Consider the following 14,263-nt stretch of genomic DNA (forward strand, 5'->3'; position numbering starts at 1 on the left):
GAAAGCCAAGCTGTGTCTGACCTGTGGGATGGACCCAGCTGAGTTTTGAAATAGAGTATCTCTTCCCTGCCCCGCATCATGGATGTTAAAAATTTATGTCCTTGCTTAGGGGTTCTGTCTCAGAAAGTCAGTTTTCCCTTATGCTAGTCTATCGAGTTCCCTTGCTTTGAAGTAAAGTTGCCTCATTTTGATGCTAAACTTGATGAGAATAAAAGGGGAATGAAGAAGGTGTTTTTAGGGGCTGGCCCCCTGGCCAAGTGGTTAAGTTCACGCACTCTGCTTCGGCAGCCCAGGGTTTCGCTGGTTCGGATCCTGGGCGCGGACATGGCACTGCTCATCAGGCCACGTTGAGGCAACGTCCCACATGCCACAACTAGAAGGACCCACAACTAAAATATACAACTATGTACTGGGGAGATTTGGAGAGAAAAAGCAAAAAAAAAGAAAAAGATTGGCAACAGTTGTTAGCTCAGGTGCCAATCTTTAAAAGAAAAGTGTTTTTACCTTATTGTTTCTATCTACCCAGCACCCTTGCTCAGCCCTCCCCCATCTGCTAGAGAATACATCATACAGCTAGGAAAAACTGCTCCCAGATGGAACCCAGTGGTTTTATTTGAGGTTTCTCAGAGCCACCACTAGGATAAAGGAAATGAACAACGTCAACTCACACTTGTGATTCTGTTGTGTGCCCTGGACCTGGATTCTATCACTAAGAGATCCCTTTTCTGAAAGAATTGGGGTGACACGTGAGTGGCAAACACAAAAAACCCACAGAGTGAGAACTCTGAAAAAATAGATTGTCTGGATTGCTTTCCCGTTTTTCAAGCCTGCTCTATGATTTGAACAGTGTGTTCTCCGAGTGGGGCACGGAGGTCACCCGCCGAGCTCTGGCAAGAGCTACTCACGGTGCCGCTGTTGGACTAGATTACTCTTCCTGAACCACAGAGGTTGTCTCTGCATAACCTTGCGATGGTAGAATTGAAAGTTGAGGTGCTTAATGGTGGAAAATAGGTTTGAGAGATGAAGGTTGCCGATGAGCTCATAAAAGCCCCATAAATATTTTTGTGATCCTTAAAATAAATTATCCCACTAAAATAAAGAGAATGAGTACTGTGCAATTTCCATTCTGTTGAGTTAGAAATACTTCAGATTTTCCTAGCTAGAAATTTGAACTTGAGATTTTTAAATTCAATTTTGTGTGTGCAGATAATAGGCTCATTAAGACGCTTTCACCCTTACCCCCACTGTGGTCCTTCATCCAAATGGGGCTCAAAACTCTGTAAGAGCGTAGACTTCAGAGTCTGGCAGACCTGCCCTGAGTGTGGGCTCTGTCATTTATCAGCTCTGTAGCTGCCGTGAAGGACTTAGCCTCTCTCTGCCACATTCTCCCCGTCAGTAAAATGGGCATACTGATAGCACCTGTGCACTTGGTGTTGCAAATGTTACACGAGAATGGCAGTCAAATGCTTAGCAGAGCTTTCATGTTGTAAGTTCTCAGTAAAAGCACGAAAGGTGAGTGTAGATGATGGTGGTGATTACACAACATTGCTGTACACTTAAAAGTGGTTAGGATGGTAAAGTTTGTTATATATATTTTATCACAATAAAAAGAATTTTAAAATTATACCCCCAAAAAAGGTAAGTTTTTGTAGGAAAGAGAACAATTCATTTATTTATCAAAGACCAGAAGGAAGTTTACCAAAACAAGCTATATGGAAGGATTCTGGGTGGGGTTTTTTTTTCTCTTCTTTAAACTTTTTTGATTTTTCAAAATTCCTACAATAACATTAGTTACTTCTATAACTAGAAAATATTAAGTTACAACAAAAGTCTAAATGGGCAAAAGCATAGCTAAGTGAAACACTGACAGGCCACCCACACTTTCAGGCAGGGCCCAGGACCCTTTGTTCTCCACCTGCCCTGGTCATTCTTGGGTTTGGTGGGGGCAGCACAGTGCAGACCCTCCCTGTCCTGGCCTCACACTGACCTCTACCCTAGTCAGCTGTCTACCATACCCATGGCCACAGTCACCAGAGGAATCGGGTGGGACAGTACAGATGACTCCTTGTGGCCCACCCCTCTGAGCTGCGGTGACTACAGGCGCCGTATCAGTTTTTGACTCCCAATTGTGGAGTTTCAGTACCTTAGGGTTTTGGGATGTCACATGTCTAATAAAGATGCTTGTGCACCCACAGGTGTTTTTTAGCCCCTGTTCTTCACCCATGGCAGTGTGATGTGTCAGAACTCTAAAGAGCGGAGTAGCAGTCGGCCCTGCCTCAATCGCCCTCTCCTTCATTACACATGACTGAGGTCCCTCACCCCCCAAACACGCACACCAGAATATTCTTGCCACACCTTCTAGCATCTCTCCTGAGGCTTTATTGGAAAATCTAGTTAACTTTACCGTCCTTTGTCATCTCAGTGCCCAGTCAATACCTTCTGATAATCTCCATCATGAATGACTTAAAGATTTGACTTAACATATTCATAAATTCATTCAGCACATCTTTGTTGATCCTAAATATACTGAAACTTAAGACAGAGAAATAAAATCACATTTACTGGAGTCCTTGCATGAGAAGAATTATGCTTCAGAGTAATTACTATATTGTCCTCATAAGGGACATTCCTAGGTCCTTAAACTTTGGACTTATGTAATATTTACACTGAAGTGTGTCCTCTCTTAGATGGGAGCCTTCCTTAGTGGCAGGTGACCCAGAGGAGTGCGGGAACCTCCCTGAGAGCCAGAACCTGAGATCTGCTCCTCATATATCTGACAAGCTCAGGGCTCACACAGGGCGGTGCAGTCACTGAGCTATGAAAATGCCCAGGCTACGAGATGTGTGGCAAGACTTCTTCTTCATCCTTTCTCATAGTCCTGTCTCCTTAAAAATTCCATAAATTAGGGCTGGCCCAGTGGTGTAGTGGTTGAGTTCAGCACATGACAATCAGCAGCCTGGGTTCACAGGTTTGGATCCTGGGCGCGTACCTATGCCACTCATCAGGCCGTGCTATGGCAGTATCCCACATACAAAACAGAGGAAGATGGGCACAGATGTTAGCTTGGGGCCATTCTTCCTCAAGCAGAAAGAGGAGGATTAGCAGCAGGTGTTAGCTCAGGGCCAGTCTTCCTCAAACACACACACACACACACACACAAAATATCCATAAATTTGATTCATAAAATATGGGAGGCTTAAAAGACAAATACAAAACAAAGGTTCTTTGAAGTTTCTACTTTAAATATTTTTCCTAACGTTAAAGTAAATTATGTCCCCAAATAACATTGTCAATGAAAATAAATTTCAGATGGATTTCAAGCAAATGTAGTAGACACTCTAGAGGAAGATAACACAAATGATTGACTGACAGAGAATACTTGCAATTTATGTAATAGGCAAAAGATTAATATCCAAAATATATAAAGAGTTCTTATAAATCAATAAGAAAAAGGCCAACAACCCCATGGGAAAATGGACAAAAGTTATAAAGAAGCAGGACTCTAAAAAAAAAAAAGGCAATAAACTTTTGAAAGGATAATATCAATAGTAATCAGAGAAATACAAATAAAAATAAGATCATTTTTCACCCTTCAGGTTGACAAAATTATTGGTAAGGGGATGGAGAAATAGATAGTCATACACTGGTGGGAATATAAATTGACATAGGCTTTCTGGAGGGTCATTTGGCAGAACCTATAGAAATTGAAAATGTATATGTCTTTTGACCCACTTCTAAGAGTATACCCTAGAGAAGCTCTCCATTTGTCACAGGATGTTCAAATGGCAATTTTTGTAATAGCAAACAAGAAGATGGGTAGTAGCATTATTTCTAGTAGGAGAATGGTTATGGTACGGATTTCTTGTGGAGTACTTATGCAATCATCTAAAACTACCAGAAAAGAAAATATAAACATGGGAAGATCTTCCCTTTGTTAAATGGAAAAAAAAAAATCTATATAGAAACATTCAGCTATGTAGTATGAACTGCTTTGTACAAGACCAAACTGTGTGTGTGAATACACAGAAAATGGTCTGAGAGGCACACATCGAACAGATGTAGTTACCTCTAGGTAGGAGAGTGGAATTGGGATATAAGGGAATAGCTGGAGAGAGGTACAAGACATTTTACTCTATAATCTTCTAAGGTATTGTTTGAAATTTCATGAGTATGTATTTATGTATGATATACTTTTTAAAGGAATATATCTTTATAGTAGATAATTTGGAAAGCATAGGAAAAATTAAGGAAAATATATCACTTAATCCTAGACACCTTGTCATTACTTCTCTCTCAGTCGTTTTTCTATATGTGTATAAAATATACAGTGATGTGCTGCGTATGACATTTGAGTCAACGACAGACCACATATACGATGGTGGTCCCGTAAGATTAGTACCATATAGCCTAAGTATGTAGTAGGCTATTCCATCTAGGTTTGTGTAAGTACACTTTATGATGTTTGCACAATGACAGATTTGCCTAATGACGCATTTCTCACGACGTGTCCTCATTGTTGTGACACATGACTGTATGCATAGTTAGCACAGCTGATTCAGTTTTTATACTCAACATTGTATCCTGCTTCTTTCACTTAATATTGTCTAAGCATTTCCCCACAGTTTTACAAATTCATGGTCTCTTGTGCTACTTTCGACTGTTATAAATTCACACACTTTAAGGCTCTAGAATAAATGGCAGGATTTTCAAGGGTCGTGAGAAACAGGTGCTGAGAGACTGAGCCCATTGCCATCTGCCCAGCAGGAGTGGGAGGTGGAGGGCAGCTGAGTCAGGCCCAAGGACTAGTCACTGGAAATCTGCAGAAACCGTACAACATCCTGCCTCCCCTCTCGCCTTCTCTTTGGTGATCGATGACCACATGTTTTTGCTTCTCCCCAGCTCAGGTTCTAACTCTGACTTCTAGGAGCTGCCTTTTCTGCTGTGAGAATTGGGGCCAAAGGGAAGGATTTGAAATGTTGGCCCTCCTCTGCAGTAATGGTGTCTAAAAGTCAGCTTAGAATACAAATTTCAGTCTTCTATATCTCTGACTCTTAAAGGTGAAAGGGCTGGTAAAGATGATTGAGAGTTGTTTTTCCATTTGGCAGATTGGTAAAGTGAAACCCAAGAGAGGGCTGGCCTGGTGGCACAGTGGTTAAGTGCACACATTCCGCTTCGGTGGCCCAAGGTTCGCCAGTTTGGATCCTGGGTGCAGACATCGTACCGCTTGGCACAACATGCTGGGGTAGGCGTCCCACAGATGGGCATGGATGTTAGCTCAGGGCCAGTCTTCGTCAGCAAAAAGAGGAGGATTGGTGGCAGTTAGCTCAGGGCTAATCTTCCTCAAAAAAAGAAAGAAAGAAAGAAACCCAGAAAGACTGGGATTTGCCTAAAACTCTGCAACAAATTAACAATAAAGCTAGAATCCTCACCTGGGATCCTTAGTGCTCTTTTTACTGTTCTGCGCTTTCCTTCTCTTAGGGAGTTGGGAGCTGGGGGCCTGGCCTAGAACTGAGAAGGTACCGTGAAAGGTACCCAAGCTGCATTCAGGCTGCTTGGAACCCTGAGACTTGGCCAAAGGGACAGTGGGCTTAAGTTTTAGTTCATTCATTCAGCAAACACCTTGCTCTGCACGTACGTATCCACGTGCACAAAGATGAGGTAAGTGTCCTAACACACTAAAGGTGTCGTCATCACATGGTGAAAGGATTACAGAAACTTTTCGTTTTCTTCTATTTTTTTCCGGTAATGGTCATGTATTCCTTTTGAAAGCTTGACCTTTTTTTTAAATCCTTCTGTTCATGTAAGTATTTTTATCTGTTGAAGTCATGAAGTACTTCTTAACTTGGAGTAAGAAACAGGTGGGAAATTTTATGAGCCAGATAAATCCCCTCTTCTAATGTGAGCCTGATAGTTCTGGGGTCTCCCACCTGAGTCCATGGACGTCCTAAGTGTGTCCTGCCACTCACCTGTTCACACTTGCCATGCCTGGTCTGTGAGTACGTTGTGTGCGCCCACTTGCTGGGATCTGCTTCGGCATCTGTGACTGATGAGGAGCAGCAGGTTATAGACGCGAGGAAGGGATAGCGGAGCTGCCGGGAGGAAGGAAGGGCGTTCTCCCTTTGCTGCTGGCCTGAGAAGGAAAGTGAGCGTGAGCTCATTCAGCGGATGAGTCAAAGCACCACAGTCTGAGGGTTCAGCATAAGGGCTGGCTGTTTCCCAGGCCTTAAGCCCCTTGGGCATTACTGTGTTACAACACGGTACTGTTTATTGACATCCAACAGTCGTCATGGTCATTGCGGTTTATCGTCATATGATAACCTTTCACTGTGTAAGTAAGTGTTGTTATCTCAGAGGTAAATGTTGGTTATCCCCGTTTGATAGATGAGGAAACCGAGGTTCAGAAAGGTGAAGAGGTGGAGCTGGAACTCAAATCCTAAGCTCTGCTCACTCTGCACTTGGCTCCTGTATTTATCCATGCACTCACAAGCAGGCACCTTAGCACCTTTATTCGTTTAATATTTAGAACATATTTATTGAGCATTTCCTGTGAAATCTTTTTTCCAACAAATATTTATCGAGTGTTTTAGTTCTCTGGGTGTGGCACTCTTGTGGGTGCTAGCGACAGAACAGAGGCAGACAAGAAATCCTCAGGGAGCTTCTATTCTAGTAAGAGGAGTAGGAGAGACAAGTAATAAAGTAAATTTTATAGTAGGTATTTTAAATAGAGTATATTAATAGAGAATTTTGAGATTCAGTAAGGCCAGCAGATCAGGAGATGATTGCACTGAAAAGATAGTGTATTACTCACATTCCCAAGAGGAGGGAGCACACCACCCAGGTCCCCAGGAGAAAACACTGAGGTTGGTTGCAGTTAGAGAGAGCGAAGGACTAGTGGGCTGAAGCCTTTAAGAGGCGAGTCGGGGTAAGCAGGTTTAGGATGGGCTAGTTTGTATAATTTCAGCAGGCTCTGGGGTGGAGGGGCGCCCCTAGTTGTCTGATACTTGGCCTTAGGATGATTAGGGCCTGGAGATAGTGGCGGGAAATGTGAGAACAGATAAAGAAGATGGTTGGGGGTTTGGGCTCTGGATTGGTGGGTTTGCATATGAAAGGCACAGTGAAAGCAGATTGTTTACTATCTCTGAGAATTAGATAGCCCTGGGAACAGCTGTCCCTCCAGAGTCAGCAAGGCCCCAGGTATCAAAGCATCAGATACAGAAAATAAAAGGCAGGGCTGATACTGTAGGCCAGATGGGGGTAAGTGCTACAAGGAAAATAAAAGGGAAACGGAACAGGGAGTGTCAGCGTGGAGGGGTGGGATGTGGCCGATTTAAATAGAGCAGTCAGGGAAGACTGGACTGGGGAGGGAGCCTTTCAATAAAGACAGAAGGCAGAGAGGGAATGAGCCTTGTGGGATGTGGGGAAAGAACTGTCTAAGCAGAGGGGTCAGCAAGATCAGAGGTGGGAGCATATTTCATTGATAATGTGTCCTAAAGCTGTATCCGTCTGCCTTAGACCAAAGCAGGAATACAGTGGAGTGGAGTTGGGTGACACAAAGGTGTCAGAAATGCACGCCAATAGTAAGGAAGAAACAGGATGGCCTTATGCGTGTGAGCTGAATAGGGAGCAGTTTGTCTAGGGACCAGATCTGAATATCCTGTATTTCCCATCTATCCATATTTGGTAAGATGTTCCTCCCCAAATCCTTTTAGAAGAAAAGTTGATTCTTGGTGGGAAGGTGATTCTAATTCAGGAGAAATTTGTCTGATATACAACATAGACCAATCAGAAATTAAAGATTGTCAATGAAAGGAAATCCTCTCTCTTCACTTCTCCCTCCAATGGTTTCCCATGGCATTTAGGATAAAGTGCCAACTCCCCACCATGGCCTGCAGGGTCTGAATCTAACCTCTGCTTACCATACTTTCCAGCTTCATTTTTATTTTTACTTTTTATTTTTTTCATATTTATTTTTTATTTTCATTTTTATTTTCATTTTATATCCCTCCAGCCACAAGAACTTCTTCAGGTATCTTGAACACTCCAAACTCATTTCTGCCTTGGGATTTCTGCACTGACTGTGCCCTTGGCAGAGGCCATATCCCCATCTTTATATGGCTGGTTCCTTATCATTCAGGTCTCAGCTTGCTTCTCAGAGAGACTGTCACCAGCTGCTTACTCTGAAGAAGTTATCCAGGCCCTCTCCAGCTCATTAGCCAGTTTAGTTCTCTAAATACTGTTCAACAGTATTGGGAATTTTTCTAACTCATTTATTAGTTTACTATCTGACCCCACCCCTGCTAGAATGTCAACTTGTTAATGTCAGGGACTTTGTCTCCTCCACTGTTCTAGCCTAGCATTGGGAATAGCACCTGGCATTCAGTAGACGACGCTCAGTAAGCATTTGTTGAATGAATGAATAATAACACAATATCTTCAAATATAAGTGTTATATATATAGAGAGAGAGTCTATAGGACACAGCACTTAAGTAATAAAGGAGCCATTGTAATGGGGCAAGGTCTAGGCGGTCCTCTAAGAAAGAGATGCTCTTATGGAAGTAGTCTAATTGTGTATCTTTCCTGCAAAGTATATCTGGGATATCTGTGGTGCTGAATGATATCCCAGCCCAATCATTGCTGATCATGAAGCTGGGGGTTCCACCTCTAATAAAGAGGAGATGACCTTGTCACCGTTGGGCAGGCATAACAAAGTAGCAGCTCGTAGGCCTTTGGTCCCACATGTATAGTATTTGGCAACAGAGTATTTGGATTTTTTTTTTTTTAAAGATTGGCACCTGGGCTAACAACTGTTGCCAATCTTTTTTTTTTTTTTTCTGCTTTTATCTCTCCAAACCCCCCCTGTACATAGTTGTATATCTTAGTTGCAGGTCCTTCTAGTTGTGGGATGTGGGACACCACGTCAACATGGCCTGACGAGCGGTGCCATGTCCGTGCCCAGGATCCAAACCCTGGGCCACCACAGCAGAGCGCACAAACTTAACCACTCGGCCACAGAGCTGGCCCCTCTTTTTAAAAATATAAATATGATGGCGAGTCCCAGTGGCCTAGTGGTTAAATTCAGGGTGCTCTACTTCAGCAGCCCAAGTTCCATTCCCAGGTACGGACCTACACCATTCTGTTAGCAGCCATGCTCTGCTGGTGGCCCACATACTAAAAAATAGAGGAAGATTGGCATAGATATTAGCTCAGGGTGAATCTTCCTCAGCAAAAAGAAAATATGTATATATATGAATATGAATGTCTTTAGCAGACTTGCCCATTCCATTTTGCTACTCCCTGCCTCCTGCTTGTCCTGTTTGCAAAGTCTTACGTTTACCTTACCTGTTGGTCCCAGTCCCTGAAGGCATCTGAGCTTTGACCCCTGTGGGAGATGAATAGATGCCCTGTTCCCTAGCAGCCCCCTGGGTACTTTGAATATTTTTCCTGGTTGAAGGGAAGTTGAAATACTGCTGGTGAGTCTCAGGAACCAGCTCATGGCTAGAGGACAAGGTGTCAGCTGGTCTTACCTGCCCCAAGGGCAGAGAATGCTTGCTAAAGGGAGTTTCTGTCCCAATTATGCAAATAACTTACGTAGTATTATTAGGAAATAGGTGTCATCCCAACCCAACCTGTCTTCCTGTGCCCACGCTCACTATTTGCTACAACAGTTAAGTAACCTAATTCAGTGTTTTCTAGACTAGATGCCTGCATTTGAGCTTCTAAGGTTCTCACTGATCTGTTCTCTGATCCCCTGCTTTCCATTTCTCCCACCTTTAACACTTAAATTTGACGTGTGAGACAGGAAATGCTTCACTGTCTACAGGTAACTTAGAATAATGTTTGCATTTTTCAACCTCTGGCCTTTTCAGTGGATCAGTCCTATACTCAAGACTCTAGAGCAACCAGCATTCTTTGTTATGATGGTCTTTCTGTATTTATTAGTAAAATATTGTAAGTAATTAACAGAGCCAGCCAGAATTTTATGCCTCCCCAAAACCTCCAACACCGTTTTCAGTGACAATTTCAAGATCTATAAAACGGACTCATGGGTTGAGTACAAACCTAACCCCAAGACTAGCTCTCGGAATCCCCATTTAAGAATGTGAGTTTCATATGGAAACTTCAACTTGACTGATTTTGTATGCCCACAAAGCTAAAATCAGCTTCAAACAGCACGTCAAAGAAAGCACAGTTTATAAGATTTCAACAAACTCTAGTTCTGCCCGTTAGCATGACCATAGTTTTCATTATACATTGTTCAGTCTGTTTTCAGTGAAGTGGAAAATTATTCTCCTCTCTATTTGTGATCAGGAAATTGTTTTATGAGTGGAACTGGGTATTTTACAGGAATTCTATTCAAATATCATTTACAGTTGATTTGTACCAGACTTTTAAAGCATCAGGACCGAGCATATATGCAGTTTAACTTGATGGATTAGAAAGTTGTGCCAGTGACAGACACCACCTTAACCAGGGGATCCAAGTTAACATCACTAGAATTGGAGCAAATCGATATTATGTACCTCCTGATGTGGTGCATCATTTTCAGGGGTTCGTTTCCTACCAAAAATGTACATTCGGAATCTAATCATGAGGAAACACCCAGCAAACCCAAATTGAGGGGATATCCTACAAAATAACTACCTTGTACTCATAAAAGATGATGAAGTCATGAAAGACATGACCTTTTTCCGTAAAAGACGTTATTGGAACAATTGGCAACATTTGAATAAAGTAGAGTATTAATGTTAAATTGCTGATTTTGCTAATTGTCCTGCGGTTTTATGAGAACACCCTTGTTTTTAGGAAACAGACACTGAAATACTTAGGGATAAGGGGAGTCTTCTCTGAAACTCATTCTTGGACAGTACAGAAGGAGTGAGTGAGTGAATGAGAGAGAGAAAAGAAAAAGTAAGTGGTAAAGTGTTAACATTTAAAGAATCTGGGTGAAGGGTGTATAGGAATTCTTTGTACTAATCTTGCAACTTTCCTCTGAATCTTAAATTATGTCAAAATAAAAAGTTTTAAAGACATGCCAGTGGGATCGTACTTGTGAAACTCATCCCCAAGTAGGCCAGGCAGTGGGTTTTCCTGGCTGTGTGTACCCTTAGTGTTGAATCTGTGCACTCTGGGTCCGAGGAGGCCAGAGAGGAGGACCTTGGGCGCGCGGTTGCATGAAGAACACAGAGTGAAGAAATGTAGGAGACGTTGCGCTTGGTCACGAGGGCCAGACTGAACTCGGCTTGTCTGTCTGCTGCTTTCTTCCAGGCCAGGTAGCAGGGACGTAGAGGAAAACTCACTTGGCACAGGTGCTTGGGAGAAACAGGGCCAGGTTAGGACCACAGGTCTCAAACTACATCAAGTCCAAGAGACCCTAAACACTTTCCCACCCCACACACAAAAAAAGTAGTTTGCTAAAAAAGGACACTGAAAACAGTCGTTGACCACCAGCCACCTCTTTCTTCTTCCCTCAGGTTCCCTAGGAGAATTTCCATTGCAACGTTTTCAATTAAGTAGCGCTTAATTACAGTCTTGAACTTTCCAGCGTCACCCTGCTTAACTCTTTCCCTCTGCCTCTATAATTAAGCCTGGCATTTGGTTACCTTTGGTTAAGGTTACTACTGAAGGGCACATTCTAAGTTGAATCCAGGTCAGGCTTCCCGCTGGCTTCTGGGTAGACTCTGATGGACTGGCGCATAAGCCAAAAATAACTGGACTGGACTGTAACTTATCTCCCACTTTGGCATTCCTAAGAGGTTTTGAGTTTGGCTGGCAACCCTGCTGTCAGGATACCATCCTCAGGAGTTGTATTCACCTTTTGTATTCCAGACTCAGGAGGAATAATAGCCAAGGTCAATGCTTGCCACACTGCTTTCTCTAACATATTAATAGAATTTGGTAAATGCTATATGTTCCCCTTGGAGAATCATCATCTACATGAGCATGTTAATTAGCACATTAAAGGTTCCGGGAAATCTCACAGTAAAGAAACAGGTAACTTCATTTAACCCTTCTTAATTGACTGCGCAACACTTAGAACATCTTAAAGAACAGGAAGTGCCAGGCTATATTGATAGTCACGCTACTAAGTTTAAGAGATACGTGCCTCACCAACAGTGCCTTTTTCTTATAGGTCTCTGGGCCTTAAAATACTCCAACTCCAAGGATTTCTCTTTCTTTGTTCTTAGCTATTCATCGCTAGCCATTTAATGAGCTCCTCTATGACCAAAGAGTTTGTGCTGGGTGTACAAAGATGGAGAACATCCCTGTCCTCGAGGACTTCCCTTGTAGTTAGGGAGGTAAAGTACATAAACAATTGTTTATCAGATCCTATCAAAGAAAAAGAAGAACATGCTGGGCTTAGTCATCTAAGTCCTAGGTAGACTTTAGACAAGCAGAGAGGCTGCAGGGTGATATGAGCAATGAGGAATGCAACACAGTTGGTGCAGTGAACTGAACAATTAGACTAAAGCGAGGGGTTCATATGGAACAGTCATTTTTAACCTTTCGAATACATGGAAGTTACTTAGAAGGCTTGTTAAAACACAGACAGGCCCCCCCATAGTTTCTGATCCAGTAGCTCTGGATCCTCAAGAATGTGCATTTCTAACAAGTTCCTTAGTGATGCTAACATTGCTGATCTGGGGACCATAGTCTGAGAACCTCGGATTATCAAAGAGTGGAAGCTCATAGAGCTGGAAAGGTGAGCTGGCCTGACCATGGAGTAGCTTAAGAGGCAGGCTGACAGGTTAGATTTTATTGATCAAGTTTTGAACAGTGACTTTCCCAAAGCAATATAATTGCTGTGGTAGCAGAGATGTGTCAAATGGATAAGAGAAAAGGACTAGATGCACAGAGACGAATTTGGAGGTTCTTACATCATTAAACAAGTGGATTTATAAGATCTGAATTAGGGCAGTGACAGTGGGAAAGAAAAACATCAGTGCAGAAGTCTTTGTGAATGAACAATCAGTTTGCAGGCGAGAAAAACTAAAAGGTAGCCTTGGTCATTCTCTGACCAATAATCTGTAAATTATTATGTATAATCATTTGTATAATGTTATTTTGAGGCTTTGTATTCCTAGAGTTGAGCTTGTTTATGTTCGCACGATCTGCAGAGAAAAGTGGAAAATGTTGCTATGTAAGTTCCTCAGGTAAGCTGTTCTAGGGAGCTCATTTAATCTACTTGAGGGCTGTTTGAAGGCCTAGGAGAAAACCCTAGACTCAGGAGTGGCCCTATTTTACCAGGGGAATTTGGCTTACCTGCCAGGTATGGAGCTTGGGAGGGCTGCATGTGGGGAGACGAAGCCAGAAGAAGATGCCTTCTTCAGCCATGTGTCTTGATTAGATGACCTCCTTATGCTCGTGATATCTTTACAGACAAAAGCAGGTCTCAGGTGACCTCACTTCCTGCTGATCCACTGATTCTTGTTGCTCTATCACAAGTAGGAACCATTTCTTAAAAATTCTGTATTTAGATTTCATACTAATAGGATGTGTCCTTTCTTCACTCTGAATTCACGAAGTTTCACCATGCTCTTTCGGTGGTTATGTTTTGAACAGTTTAGAAGCCTTTCAGGAGAGTTCTCTACTGTGCAGTTTGGAAGAAACTTGCGTTCCCACTCCAGAGGCTGTGGACGAGTCTGGGAGAATGAAATGGGTGTACAGATAGAAATAATATCTAGAATGTTTACTCTCGGAAGAGCAACAGAGCTGCTTTCACTGACTTTTGCCCGATCTGATGTGTCGAGCTTCAGAATCCACTCCTGGAATATCGAGGGAGTGATGGTAGAATCGAGAGAGATAATTTTTAGTCCTTAACTTCCAAAGGCAACTAGAGGGGATAGTGAATTAGGAGAGTTGGTGTGGCAACATGTCACAGCAATGACATCACATGTTTAGGATGTGCTTATTGTGGGGTGTGGGGTACTGACTCGGGGCCCTTTGCGGTCTCTCCTCCCCCGTCTCTGGCTCAGAGAGGAGATTACACAGGGGAAAGTGAGGCCAAGGAGACCTGGGGATGAGCAGTTGGAAACTTTATCACTTTACCCTCTGCATCCAATGGCATCCTGACGGAAGTCGAAGCAGGGAGGGTGGGGACAGGGCACTGAAGGAGCCAGCCGTAGTTGAGGGAGATCTGGACTGACTTAAAACAGAATTCCAAAGAGTTTGTCTAGATTGAAGCCAGAGGTGCTGACTTTTCACCCCTTTGGAGGTTGTTTTGTCTGTTGGAGAATATCTTGATAATAAGAGCATGTCCCAGTG

The 14,263-nt window shown here is 42.8% G+C and overlaps 1 protein-coding gene across 14 annotated transcripts in view; it reads left to right on the top strand.

Annotated features, from left to right (window-relative positions):
• Positions 1–14,263, top strand: part of KALRN (kalirin RhoGEF kinase) — a 637,395-nt gene that overhangs the window by 536,593 nt on the left and 86,539 nt on the right. The window lies entirely within an intron of this gene.

This window comes from Equus quagga, chromosome 4 (genome assembly GCF_021613505.1).
Source record: "Equus quagga isolate Etosha38 chromosome 4, UCLA_HA_Equagga_1.0, whole genome shotgun sequence".
In the NCBI taxonomy this organism is placed as follows: Eukaryota; Metazoa; Chordata; class Mammalia; order Perissodactyla; family Equidae; genus Equus; species Equus quagga.